Here is a 10,938-nt window from a genome sequence, read left to right as displayed (position 1 = left end):
GGGGGAGGGAGGGAGGAGAAATAGTGACAAAAACTGAAATGAACTATAAACAACACTTGCATGTAACAAATGTGCATTTATTGTTATTCCAGTAAAATTACACAAATTTGGAATCCACTTACTATCTTGTAATTTAGTCAAGTTAGAGATTACAATGTTAAAATGCAACAGTTAATCTTAATAATAGTTCAGAGGAAACCAAGTTTTAGTGTCATTGTTAAGGCCCGGTCACACTATACCTATTTTTTATCAGAATACTATCCAATTTTCCCGGAGGAATCGAAACAGCCAGTTTTTCGTTCGGGTCTTCTAGCCACAGTGATAAAGGACCTGATTTGCTATCTGTTGAGCCATTCGGATGTGGAATAGCCCTCTCCTAACTTTTGATATTGACTCCATTTCCTATAAACGGATAGCTATCCGATTCCTCTTCCGATTTTTATCGTTTTTGGTTCCTTGCTAAAAGCAAAGGAACCTATGTATTCAGGTTGGCGTGTGTGTGTGTGTATGTATGTGTGTGTTCAAGTTTGATACCTTATGGGGTACTATACGAGTTTCAGCATTACTTACAGGGTACACATTCCTTACGGGGAACAAATTCAGTACCCCGTAAGGACACTGTACATTTTCAATGCAACTATCAGGCTGAAACATCTCTCTGACAACCCCTCTTTGTTAATGCCTGTTCACACACCTCCATACAATTGACCTTCACGCTTGACTGAACTTGAGCAGGTTCTTAATTACTGCCACCATTTTGCCTTGTGCAGTTCTAATCTGCCCCAAACTATTGCTTTCAATGCAGTGTAGAAATTGTGCTGTTGGAATAATGACAGAAGGAAAAGGATGTATTTACTCTGCATCCTTGCTTACCTGTCTCCCCACAACCTTAGCACCTATGCTCTACCATGCCTAGAGTGATCTGGTAACATTTCAAGTTACATCGCAAAGTGTTATAACTTCTTTAGCAACTTTATATAAAGTGCTTTCCAAAAGTCATTGTTTTATAGATCCATACAGCAGAGAAAAAATGTTTATCCTGAATCGGTAATTGGTGAGAACTGGCATTGGTGTGCAGTAAAGAGATAGAAGTAATATCATTACTGTAACAAGTTACATTTGATGTATATCCTAGACACTAGTTTGTTATTTTCAGCACTTTTTTGTCCTCGCCATATGTAGGCCTGCATCATGTCTGCACTTGGCTTAGGTTGGTAAACGAATGATACACATTCAACAATGATACAACTGGTCATGATTTATTTGTAACTAGTAACATAGCTTGCAAAGATAATCAATTAAATTTCCAGAATGTAGGCTTTAACTAAGGCACTTATAAATACATCGGTTCTTCAATACAAATCGTAACTCGAAAACCCCGGGCACTGGTAATTGAGGAAAAGATTAGTGTAATTTGTACACTAATTGCATGGAACTGCCACGAAAAATATACAAGAAAGTATGGGATCATTTTGAAGCTGTGATGGTGAGTGTTCCTCTTATCTTAATTAAGTATGTAATAAGGCCTATTGAACACTTTGGCGAAGTAGGCACTTTGATTAATAGGGAGCTCCAATGATTTGCAGTGATTCATCAATTTATCATTTTAAGTAATTCATATTTTCTTACCTCCAAATGGTTAATTTTGTGGGGCCAAGAATCTCTTCATCAAGTAATTACCCATTCTTTTTCATATGTCTGGCTACTTAACTTGAATATTTTGTTTGAAGAAGTACAGAGCACAATATTGCATAAAACAATAGTTTGCTTTATTAACTCAAGTATGTTTCATTTAAGCAGGGAAAACCATTGATCACCAAGCCAATAACAGCAAACTATTATTGTTTATTTAGTATAATACTTCAGTAATTTGTTACAGTAGGCAAAGGACTTAACATTTAGGGGTCTTGCATTATTACAAAAACTGTATGCATCATTGGAATATAATTTTGTATGTACATCACTGAGAATATAGTTATGGATATTGCATTGAAAAATGTTTGTTTGTATTACACAGCTGTGGCAGAAATTTGTTACAAACTGAGAATTCCATTGGTCATCAATTATGAATGGCTGACTACCCACCATTGGCTATAGATATACTCTGGTAAGTCACCTTTAATTGTTATTGATGCATGCACAAATAATCAAGTAATATGGACATGAATTCACCTGAAAATGTTTTGCCAAGAGTGGTGGCATTTGAGTGGTGTATAGTCAAACCATTTGAAAGGCTTTTGCGGGAGGTTACAGGGACTTTGTGTGTTCAGATTTTAGGTGCATTTCTCAACCATTTAACACCTTGTAAAATGGGTTTTGAAACAATTGCTCATAAGTAACATTGTGCTATATTCAGAAAGCTATACATACCATATCTATGGATTTTTTAAGCTTTCAACTTTTGGATGTCTAAGTTTATCTATACATTGACTAATTGAATAAAATTCATAATATGACTGTATTGCCTCCAGTTTGCAAGGTCACACAAAATCTGTGAAGGAAAAAGGCTGGATTTAATACTAGGTTGATTTAGTGTTGATATCAAGGCAAAAGATTTTGGGCAGTGTAAAGAAGTTTATAATACAGAAGGTAACATTACCAATGAGAACTACACTGAGGAGTTGACTTCAGCACTTAATTCATTAAAAATGCATTCATGACATTGAGCATAGCTTAAATGAACATACCTAAAAAGGCTAGAAGATTGAGTATTCTGAATTGCACAAAAATGCTCTATTATTGTGACATATCAAAGCAAAACATCAGCTTTAAGTTAAAAAAGTGTCTTAGTACATTCTGCTGAATAACTGAGTGCTATTTGTCATAAACAACATTTGGGAATGGACCTTTACAATTTATTAATCTACTCACACAATTTCATATGCAACTTGTAGAATTTAATTACACTTTTTCAACATGTCCCAGAGTGGATATGTTGAAATTGATTGACAAAGTACAAATGTTTATGCAATAGAAAATGTGATCAAGATAGATGTTGGTGTTATAGGTTTCACATTTCACCAATATGCAGGATTTTAGAATGAACTCACTAGCATGTAGTAAATCTGTACATTATTTTATAGCAACAAAATTGTATGAAAAACTGAATTTAAAAATATTGGTAAGGGAAGTAGAAAATGAGGTATCAGTTTAATTCCCAGCTCTGTCAAGCAATGCTTACAATTTTTTCATGTAGTTTTCCTACTGGGGCGTACATATTTTTCCAGGTGGGGGGGGGGCACGCTATAGATGATGAGACTGACTGTTGTGTATGGCCTAGTTAGAAACCAAAATAAATGGAGGAGGTGAGAGCTACATAAGTCAGGGAGAGGTAAAAGTCATAATATATCCACACATACAGAGAAGTTATATAATCACACCCTACTGTAGAAAAATTATAATTACAGTTGATTTAGTAACTAGAAATGGGATACCTTCATGGTAAATTACATGGAAAGGGTTGAAGAGATGTCTTTGTTGCTTAAGTGGTTCATTTGGGAAGCTGCTGGTAGTAAAATTTGGTGTCTGAGAGTGGGGCCAGGGGGGGGTAGTGGACAAAGGGTTCCCCCTTTCCCCTTTAAGAAATGTTTGGAATTTTTGTAGCAATTAGGTGCAATATTTACTGGTTCTCTCTCAGTACAAGTCATTGCATATTTGAAGTTAATATCTGCAGGTAGGGAAACTTTGGGGAGTGGTCCAAGGGGGGGGGGTAGGGTGTCCACCTCCCCTTTTGGAATGTTTTGGATTTTATAAGGCCCTTGATGTAAGATGTTGCAATGTTTATTGGTCATTTCCCAGTGCTAATTGAATCATTTGAATTTAGTATTTGCAGAGATGTGGACCTTGGGGGGGGGGGGGGATGCAGTATTTTGGATTAAATCAGTTGGAAAGTATACAGGGTCTATGTGAACTGCAAAGCAGTATGAATAGTGTTATCCTTATAGGAGGGAAGAATTACAACTGTATGAGTTTTTAACTTTTTTCCTGTAGTTAATAATTTACAAATCATTTGTAAAGCTATCAGTAATCTTCTTCAAAATGGAAAAGTAGCCTTCAGAACTATGGGTGCAGGATTTGGTAAAGGTAGTATCAACAACAAAATTGATTCATTGATCCAATTCCTTCTTAATTGATAAAGTTTCTTCAAGGATTGGAGTAGTGTTTAATCATTGTTATTATTCAGTTGTTTCAAAATACTACATGAGATAGTACATAACATACCTGTACAAACAGGGGATTCTTGGGGTTCAGACAACCTGCCCCCCCCAAAAAAAAAAAAATTGTAATAATAAATAAATAACAAATAATTAAATAAATAAATAAAATGATAATAATAAATAAAAATAGCAATTAAAACAATGAAAAGCAAATAAATGAAAATTAACTGAATAAGTATATAAGAAACTTTCCACGTTTTACATGTTGTTCTTTCAAATTGCTTTAAATGTACTTCAGTATGGTTAAAATATTCCATTCTGTGTTTTGCAATAAAGTGCCTCCCAGCTTAACTTAGTTCTACTTTGAGGTTAGCCATAATTAGTTCCCCGATAATTTAGGGAATGCTTTGAGCTATATTTTATATTTGCAAGTACTGTATGCAAGGGTTTCATTAAAAGCTGCTAACTGGTTATTTTTTGCCTTTTATGAAAAAAACAAGACATAGCAAACCTATGTGATATTCTAATCATTAAATGTAAGTTGTTAGGATAACTTGTGGATTTTAGCATTTGAATGTTTTTAACATATATTTTTTGAGTGCTTGAAAATATAAACACTTGAACAATAGGGAAAGCAAGAAATAAATTTGGTAGAGGCCTATAGCATACTGAAGTATATCTTCTGCCACTTTGCTAATGTGTACGTTTACTAAATTCAGTTCCTCACGAAATTATCAGTTGCATAGGATCCTTGACTTCATTTACATGTCTCTGATATATGTCTAATGACAGTTGGATACAGTATAATGCCTGAAATTGTTAATTTTGTTTCATTGTTTGATATTAGTTCACACTACAATGGACCACTTTAAACTATATGGTGTAAATCTGCTGTCTAAGACTGAATCAAACAGGAAGTAACTTGAATGGTCCGCCGTTATTGCTTTGTTTACTATGGATTAAGACTTAATTGAGATGAAGGTTAATTATAACTTGTCAATGCTTAGCAGTCCTTTTACTGTTAATCCTCCCAATAAATGTCATGTTAATTCTTGAAATGAAATGAAGTTTTACCAGATATTTTATCATTACAAGAAAATTAAGAATAATAGGCATTTAAGTACATTTGCTTTTCCAATTTCTGTTAGGACTTGTACATTGCACTGGTCATCAACTTTTCATTTTCTTACACTGCATAAATATCATGTGAAGGAGCAAAGTCCATCACTGATATATGTTAAAGCAGCTTTTTGAGGTTGATTGTCAAATTACCAAGAATTTTCCAGGCACAATACTTCTGTAATGGTAAAGTGTCCCTCAATCTGCCCTCCTAGAGAGAGTCCCTGCCACATCTGGGTAGGATTAATTATAGGCCTACCCAGAACACCACTTTCCCCCAGTACCATTATCTGAATGCATTTTCCTCGATAGTGCAATTCAATCAAATTGAAATTAGGAGGCAATACAAAGCAATATCGCCAAACATCTTATGTACTAAGGACTCGGGCCAGTGTGGCAATATCTTCTTACATTCTACCTATTTAGGCACTGATTTGATTTGATTTATTTTGTGTATGCATGCAAGTACAAATACATAGTTAAGTATAATTAAGCATATATACACAGGGTACCAGAAAGACAAATAATAAATGTTTAACAAAACTAGTAACCTTAACAAAAATTAGGAAATGAGAAATAACAAAAAAACAACACTTGTGATAATGGTCCTATTGCTGTACCTGCTATGTATGTGTTGAGACACTGGCCGGTGTGACAGCACCTCCGTACAGGTTATGTTTAGAGACAAAGCTCAGTGTGACAACATACCCAAGGATGAATACATGTTAGATACAATGGCCATTGTGACAGTATTGTAGAGACGCGCATTGAGTTACAGGTCAGTGTTCAAATACCTCCATACATGTTGTATTCAAACACTGGTCAGTGTGACAGTATCAATATGCATGTTAGTGTATAGAGACAATTAAACCATTGTGACAATTTATCTCTGATACATGTGAGTGTATTGAGATAATAGAATGTCATTATAATTTTAATGTGTTGAGACACATGCCAGTGTTGAGAATTGGCAAATGTGACAATATCTCCATCCATGTATTGAGACAATGACCATTATGATGATATCTCCTCACATGTTATTCTTAAAGACAAAGGCCAGAATGACAATACTGAAGTTAAATGTATTGACACGGGCCAGTGTGACAATATTTTTATTCATGTTTTGAACACAGTTCATTGTCCCGGTATCTTCACACATGTTATGTAGACTGACAGTAAAGAGAGACAAAAGCCAGTGTGATCATTAAATTTGTACAATATCCTCATGCAAGTCATGTATTGAGAACATGGCCAAATTGTGATCATAAATAGTAATTCATTGAGACACATGCCGGTGTGACAATATCACTTTACATTTTATGTATTGAGACACTAGTGTGAGAGTATCTCCAAACATGTTTTGTATTGATCACCCCAACTGTTGATTAACCTTCACTGCTCTCATGTTAAGGCTCTAATGAGCTCCCCTTTAGTAATAATAATAATAAATGAAACTTATATAGCGCCAAATCAGTAAACAACAGTTACTGCTCAAAGCGCTTTACAAAGAAAGTAAATTAATTTACAAAAGAACAAGTGAAAAAATGGGTCTTTCCCCAAGTCTGGATCCTCAACCCTGACTACATTCTAAAGTACCATAAAAAGACAACACTGCAGTATTCTGTTTTTGTCTGTTGTCACAGAATTAACATAAAGGAATTATGGTCTCATTACCTCATTTTTCCTGTATACTGTCCTTCAGTGACCCTTTATTTTTGTACTCTCCTGAATTGCAAGAGCAACATGTTAAACATTTATAAAAGTTGTCCATGTATTATCCTCCTCCCCCCCTCCCCTGCATGTATTGTTTTTTTTTGTCACAGAGCATACCCCCCTCCCCTGCATGTATTATGTTTTTATTGTCACAGAGCATACCCCCCCCCCTCCCCTGCATGTATTATGTTTTTTTTTTCACAGAACATGTGGCCTCATTGTGACCTAAATTTAGCTTTAAAGGAGGATAGGTAGTTGAGAGATACATTTGGACTTTCTGTACAGTATACCTCCAAATCAGCTATAAATATGCAACATAGATTAAACATATATTTTTTAAGGTATTCCTCCCTCCTTCCCCTTATATTGAACTAGAAGATATAAATTGCACCATACTAATGGTAAACCTTGCATAATGTAATTGTGCTATTGATCTTTAAAATGATTACATAACAACTGGAAATAGCCCTCTCTATTGTACAGTTCATTTACATTTTGAGTTACAAGCCCTATGGAATCCCTGGGGTACCTTGCACTAGTTATTTGTTATTAAAAATTAATTAACACAAATAAGCAACACCATATGACTTTGAGCTGTAATGAAAGAACCCAGAAACTAGAGTCTTGTTACATGTTAATCTATTTAGTGCAACATGCAAAGTTTGAGGACATATTTTAATGAGTTTTGGTTGATCGATCATGATAGTTCGAAGTACTTAGGTTTTGAGCCTTACAGTAAGTGCTAACAATACATGCAATGGATTGGATCGCACAGATTGCAAGAATTTGATATGAAAACTTGATGTGATTTGGGTCAAAGTCAAAGTTCCAAAAATGTAAAATTGACAATGTTTGTTGTAATATTATTGGACGTGAAACAGGACAAGTCAAGCTAATAAGCAACATTGTTATGGGATAAAAAAGGAGTACCAAATATTGAAAACCAACACAAAATGCTCCTTTAAAGACTTTGGAGTCTCTTTTCGCTCAGGCACAATACCTTCTGTAATGGTAAAGTGTCCCTCAATATGCCCTCCTAGAGAGAGTCCCTGCCACATCTGGGTAGGATTAATTATAGGCCTACCCAGAACACCACTTTCCCCCAGTACCATTATCCAAATGCATTTTCCTCGATAGTGCAATTCAATCAAATTGAAATTAGGAGGGAATACAAAGCAATATCTCCATACATCTTATGTACTAAGGACTCGGGCCAGTGTGGCAATATCTCCTTATATAGTGTTTGCACGGGTATAAACGGGATAACTAAAAAATAATAATTGCAAGTGGTTTTTAACTAAACGTGTATTCCAAATGTGATCATATTGTGGGAATCACGCAATTGTGTGGCTAACTGTGCAAACCCTGGGCTTGCATAATAGATAGTAGTATTTAAAACTGTTTGAGAGCTAAATTGGATATTTATATGGGAGAGCAAACATAAGTAGCGGCTGCATTGCGATGTTAGTAGTGATGTTAATTTATTAACAAGTTAATGACAGAAACAAAAGCAAATAGAAATTGTTGAGGAAGGTTTCATACCTTATCTTACACCTATTTGGACATGAAAACATTGTCAGAGGAGAATATAATTCATTTAGTATAGCACCCAATATGTAGTTTCTTGTAAATCGCGATACACAAGGGTAATTTTTTCCCCGGGTACCCGGATACCCAGATACCCGATGGGTAATAGCTCTCGGGTACTCGTTTCCTGATTTTGGACCCTTGTAAACACTAATATTAACAATCATGGGCGGCGATCATGGGGGGGACGGGGGGGGGACATGTCCCCACAATATTTTAGGTGGGGGATATAGTATCTAATATCCCCCCCCAATATTTGATGGCATAGTTTTTTTTAAGCATATGTTTTGTATTTTTTTATGATATCGAAGTAATTTCAAAATAGAAAATGCTTAGATGCAACTTACAAGGCCTTGGAAGTGCCATTTCCAGCGATCTGGGGGGCATTTTCGGCCAAAATTTTCTTTTGCGCTTCGCGCCAACTTATGGTGGCGCTACAATTAGAAAGTTTGGGAACAAGCTTTGCCCCTCCCTTGGCAAATTCGTCACAAGGCGCCTGTCTAACCGTGTCACAATTTGTTACTGTATATGACCGAAAGTAGTTTTACTTTTTTCTCTCGAAATGAATAGCTAGACGGACTGCATCCGTAATGAAATTTGGTTTGCATCTTGTGTATGAGTTAGACCAAGAGCCTGTCCCATATGATTTCACCCCATTTAGCCCAGGAGGTTTGACCCCTTAAAGTTACTTAGACCATCTAGGTCATTCACAAAAAAATTGTCAGCTCAACCCCAGTGGTCGGGTTCGGACCCCAGACCCCCTGAAAAAGACCCCCCGGGCGGGTTAATTTCACCCCATCTAGCCCATGGACCAAACTTTGTCAGAAGGAAGTAGTATGGCTGTACATTACAAAAAAGGCAAAACTGACAAAATTCCTGGTCGGGAAGGGGTTGTCAGACCCCCCACTAAGTCACCCCCAGTCGGGTTGATTTCACCCCATCTAGCCCATGGACCAAACTTTGGCAAAAGGAAGTAGCATGGTAGTATGTTACAAAAATGGAAAAACTGACAAACTTGTTGGTCGGGAAGGTGATGTCAGACCCCCACAAAGTTTACCCTGACCCACCCCCTAAAAGGCGGGTTGATTTCACCCCATCTAGCCCATGGACCAAACCTTGTCAGAAGGAAGTAGTATGGCTGTACATTACAAAAAAGGCAAAACTGACAAAATTCCTGGTCGGGAAGGGGTTGTCAGACCCCCCACTAGGTCACCCCCAGTCGGGTTGATTTCACCCCATCTAGCCCATGGACCAAACTTTGGCAAAACCAAACTTTGTCAAAAGGTAGTAGTATGGATGTACATTACAAAAAGTAAAACTGACAAAATTCCCAGTCGGGGAGGTGTTGTCAGACCCCAACAAATGTCACCCTCACTCACTCCAAAAGGCGGGTTGATTTCACCCCATCCTAGCCCACAGACTTAACTTTGTCGAAAGGAATTAGTATGTCTGTACATTAAAATAAAGGAAAATCTGACAAAATTGCTGGTCGGGAAGGGGTTTTCAGACCCCCCAAAAGGTGCCCCCACCCAGCCAATTCAATTCACGCAATCTAATTATAGACCAGAATTTTGTTTAAAGAAAGTATTCAAGACATTGTATTATAAAACATGGAAAAACTTACCAAATGGTCTGAAAGCAAAGATGTACCCATTCTGGTCACATGGGCCACTTTTGTATTTGTGTAACATAATATATACCGTAAAAGCAAGAAATGGATACATGTAGAACCAGGAACAAATGTTAAATATGAAAAGATTTTACACTTGTAAAGCAGATTCCTTTGCATGAAAAATGTAGAAAATAAAAACATGCTTTCAACAGGACCAGCCCCAGTTCATGTTGGTAGAATAAGTTTGCTTGTTCAACATGGTTGTTTGGACTGGCAATTACCACACTTGTGTCATCAATATGACAAACAGTAAATGGAAAACTATAATAACAAGAACGGGTCAGTTTAATTTAGGAAAAAACATCCACAAAAGAGGAAATAGTTACAGCTAGAACCCCACCAAACATTGCATTTGAACAAACATGGCGAATGTGGCCTCACTCAGTTTTACGGCCCTTCTGTTATTGGGCACAATGCGATTTAAAGGTTTTAAAATACAAATGGTTATTCTTAAAAGTCTATATTGTCTTTTTGATTAGTTCCTATGATACAGTACGTCTCTGTCATTGTTCACCATCAGGTCACTTGCAGAATTCTGTTGTGTCCATCTTTTCAATCCACCTCTTCTGCAAATATTCTAAGTAAAGTGTGATTTGAAAACAAATTGCTAAGGTAAAGCTTACCAGTTACAGGATTTTCGACAGATAAACCGCAGTTATGAAGCCCCGATCAAGATTGATTTGCCAAATT

At 36.4% G+C, this 10,938-nt stretch overlaps 1 protein-coding gene across 1 annotated transcript in view; it reads left to right on the top strand.

The window, feature by feature from the left end:
* Positions 1 to 1,168: 1,168 nt before the first annotated feature.
* LOC139977712 (uncharacterized) overlaps positions 1,169 to 10,938 on the top strand; it is a 48,092-nt gene continuing 38,322 nt past the window's right edge. Inside the window, exon 1 of the mRNA XM_071987222.1 lies at positions 1,169 to 2,107. The gene's annotated coding sequence lies outside the window, so the exon portion shown is untranslated. The remainder of the gene's footprint in view (positions 2,108 to 10,938) is intronic.

This window comes from Apostichopus japonicus, chromosome 12 (assembly GCF_037975245.1).
Source record: "Apostichopus japonicus isolate 1M-3 chromosome 12, ASM3797524v1, whole genome shotgun sequence".
Lineage (NCBI taxonomy): Eukaryota > Metazoa > Echinodermata > Holothuroidea > Aspidochirotida > Stichopodidae > Apostichopus > Apostichopus japonicus.
Note: the sequence above shows the minus strand (reverse complement) of the source record. Positions and strands in the feature narration are given on the sequence as shown.